Below are 4,348 nucleotides of genomic sequence, written 5' to 3'. Positions count from 1 at the left end.
AACTGTATGGCCTGGTAAGATGATTCTTTATTTTCCAATGATATGTAAAAGGTTACAATTGAAAGAGGATGTACTTTCTTTTTCATGACTGCATATCGCTGACAATAGGTTTCTTCATTTCCTTTCAAAATGTCCATTCAAATTAAAATAAGGCATGAGATCAAGTTAAAACTTCTTGAATATTGCTAACTTTGTAAGGATGTATCTAACACCATCTGTTTGATGCAACCCGGTGAAATTTCGACTCCACAGCTCTGATCAAAGCACTGAAACTTCTTACCGGAGTTGTACAGAGGTGCAGTGCCTTGATCAAAACTTCAGCTGTCAGTTAAGATGTGAAATAAAAGGAGGGCTGGACTGGAACAGCAGGGACAAGTGGTGCAGAGCAGAAGCAGTTTAAATAGGTTGAAATCAGAAGCAGGGTTAACCAAAGAGAATGGGATTGGGTGAGGAAAGAGGGAAAGAGGGAGCAGTGTTTTGAAAAGTGAGAGCTATAGTGTTACCCAATTTTTAGTGTTTCCCTACCAAAGTACAGCTTTTGTCTTGTTACGTGATGATGTCACCCCAAATGATGTTATAGTTCTAAACTGTTGATTTCTCCAAAATCACCTTATAAGAGGGAAAGAGGGGATACTGGAACCTTTGAACCACAGACCATCCTAAATCACAGATAAAAGCATGGGTTCCTTTCGGTTTCAGCACAACAATGGCTTGGTTAGGGTTGGGATTAGATGGTGGTTGCAAGAAAATAAATCAAAGTCATTCCTGAGCAGGAGAAGTACTTTGGTCAAAGATGTCTGTGTCTCAGATAACATTTCCGACCGGAGGTCTTTTCACTTTTCTGTTTCCCCTACCTGGCCTGCTTCCTTAATTTTCTGTTTAGGAAAATTACACAAATACACAGTTAGGCTGAGAGTCCTGAAAACTAGTAAAGTCTGGACTGGACTTTTGTGTGCCATTCAAACTATGACATATTAAACGTTGTTGTGACAGGTAAGTGAGGCCATGAGAGGATACAATCTGTAATCAGAGGATCGTAAGACCTGGAGTCAAGTGAAATGAGTAGTATTATCACTAAATACAGCCAAATTGTGCCAGAGGAATGCATGATATACATGTACAGTGATAACCAAACGGCAGAGCAGTAAGTAGGTACAGTAGTCAAATTTCCCAGGACCCCAAATCCAGAGGAACTTTGAAAGTTAGCCCCCTCTTTCAATTCAACAGCTTTGCTTTTTCAAGCAGTTTTGCACTGAGCGAAGACTGGTAATATAGGCACAATATAAAGGCTCATTATGACAACAACCCACCAGAATTAGATACAGTAGCAGATGTTCGACAGTAATTGACACGCTCGTTGAAGTGGGGATTTGGCTATAAGGTTGGTCTTTGTTGCACAGAGCCCAATGGATCAACTCATATCAGCATTTTCTGATTCGCTGTCCCTCCTTGAACGACGCAATACATTAGATGTTATTTGTTGGCAAATTCAAAGTCCTTCCGAAATCACAGACAGGTTTAGGCAGAACAACTCCATAACTAGATTAAAGTTGTGTTGCTGTTAAAAGAAACCAGTTATTCCCATGTTCAAATGAAACATTTACTGTAGTTAACCTATCAATCCACCATTAACAACATCAGAATATTTCCTCTTTTGCTTCACCCCACTTATATAAATCACTTATATAACTACATGCTGTGTCTCTAGGCATCTGGTGACAATGATGCAGATGGAGAACAACCTGGGAATTTGCTCAAAAGCTTTGGATTCGGCCAGAGGTTGAGAGTAACAGAAATTTAGAAGTCATATCTGAAAATAGAATTAAATCTGAAATCATAGAGAAATCACCCACTACCCGTCCGACGGATTGACAATATAGAAAATGGATGGATGGATCATAGAGAAATGTAGGGGCTAAATATCCCTCTCTTTTCTTAGTTCTCCTTCTCATTCTTGATCATGTCTGTTTTGCTAAAGTTGAATCGTGTCTGTTTCCCCCCCCATGACAACCGCATTACTTTGTCTTTGTTTCCTCAAAAGTGCAATGATGCTTTGTTTTTCCCTCGGAGCAAACTTTACAAAGGCTGAAAGAAAAGCCACCACATGTGAGGGTAAGCAAAACAGGAAGGAAGGCAGCTCGGGGTGAAAAGTGAAGTTTATCTCAGTCAGAGGAAGCTGCTGCTCCTTCACCTGTGCGGCTCATCTCCCGTCAATCCCTCCTTTTTCCAAACCCTTCAAAGCTACCCCCCCTTCTCTGATCATTGCCTTTTCTGTTGCCTTTCCCTTTTCTGCCTGCTCTGACTTTTCTATTCTATGGGAGAAGACTGACAAAAATAAAAACCCTTTTTGGAGGAGGTGAGCTGAACATGCCAGAATATTTATTTATTTTTTTTAAAAAGGCAAGATAGCTGCAGGAGGAGAGATGTTCATGAAATATTGAGGGTGACTGCTACAGCCCTTTTTAATGCACAATCCATCCCTGTTGTCTACAGCAACATGGATGTGTGGACATGTGTCCATGCATTAGCATGCATTTACATGTACACATATGTCTTTGTTTGCTAGATCTCTCATGAAGAAAAGGCTTTTAATCACGAAAAAAGTTCTCAGCTCTCTGGTTGTGTCACTGCTTCCAGTCAAACATTTATGTACCCATCCTTTTAACATAGATGTGTGTGCTTTCATTTCTCATTTGCGTGTTTGAGGCTTGCCTCATATAGCCTGTGTTTATTTGGAACGCCACTTGAGGAGATTCTCAGAAATTAACTTATGCAAGAAGCAAGATGTAGGTGACCAGAAGAGGCATTGTAGCTGAAATGGAATCAGATACCCAAGGTCAAATACCATCTGCAGTGACACAGCTGTCGCTTTTTCTACAGTAAGCTCAACATCTATCAAACATAAACCTCTTTTATTGTCTCAAATTCAAATGCAAATCGAGAAGTTCTGTACTGTGTGAGTTCCCTGGTGTGCTCCCTAGTGGAACCCTGTGGTAACGCACTTACTATACAGGCAAGGATGACACTATGCTGGCAACAACTTGTATTAGAGAGCAACCTTTCGTTACTTTTTTTTATTTTTTTCACTTTGATTTCCTTCTCCCTACAACTGCTTTGTTCTTTATTAATTATGCTTGGTAAAGGTTAGGTTATAAAAGGACTTAGTTAAGTCCTTTTTACAGTGCACAACCTTTCTTCCTCTGCTTCCTATTTTGTGCTGTTCTAAGCTCTTTCCTTTGATCATCGAGGTGATACAAATTCAGATCTCTTACTTTTCCTCCTCCAAAGGGCTTTATTAAGTGTTAGGCAATAAAAGTATTTGGTCAATGTTTGGAAAACCTCATATTTAGACTTGACAATACAAAATAAAATACATTTAATTGTGCAAAAGTCTTATAGATAACAGGACTTATAGAGTGATGAGTCCTCCCCAGAGCCTGGAATGTAACATCACTGAGGCATTGTGGGACGTCTTGAAACAAAGATGAGCAGGTTGGCAAGCTCGTTAGAATTCTACAAACTCTGTTTTTCCCTTATATACTGTGTTGCTATGAATGTTAGTATGTTTCGATAAATTGTCGTGTCTATTTCTTCTTTTGCTGATATAATATAAAGAGAGACACAAGACTTTTGCACGGTACTGTATGTCAGCAGCCCCACCAGAAAAGAGCAGATACTGGTCAGAAGTTGTTGCTATTCAGAAAGGATGAATTAAAAATGTTAAACACACATTGCCATGGGAACATGAAATTTAATATAAGTGTGCAATGTCTGTGGTGTGTCATATGTTTCACAATGTTTTAAGCAACTTCAGTCACTAATGGGGCTAATGATGGCTTCTCTGGAAACACAACAGCATCTCACTTGACAGAGGAAAACATGACTATGGATGAATTTAGGGACGTTACTGTACAAACAGACAATGCTGAACTCTTTAAGGTAAAAACAGTCCCACATGAGACACAGCATGGGAAAAACCCGCGCGTGATCTTTAAGATGCTAGTTTGAATAAAGCCTGATTAAAAAAAAAATGCAGATAGAAAAAGTTGATTAACAAACTCAATGCAGTAACTGCATTACTGTGGAGCTGATGAGGCAGAGCTCTGTCAACATTAATGAATGTAATTCTAACAGAAATTTGGTTTGGTTAAATCTAATTTACTCGACAGAATGTTAAACTGTTACAAAGTCCCTAAAACTCATAAGGGAGAAAGGCCAGAGAGAAACACTGGCAAATTTTTTGCCCTGCTGCAGTTGTTAATATGTAATACAGAGTTTCATCAAAATTATATCAGTCAAAATGGAATGTGAGCTTGTAAATATGCTGCTGCTGCGGCATGCCAAGAGG

This window comes from Leuresthes tenuis, unplaced genomic scaffold (assembly GCF_036924035.1).
Source record: "Leuresthes tenuis unplaced genomic scaffold, fLeuTen1.0.hap1 SCAF_20, whole genome shotgun sequence".
In the NCBI taxonomy this organism is placed as follows: Eukaryota; Metazoa; Chordata; class Actinopteri; order Atheriniformes; family Atherinopsidae; genus Leuresthes; species Leuresthes tenuis.
Note: the sequence above shows the minus strand (reverse complement) of the source record.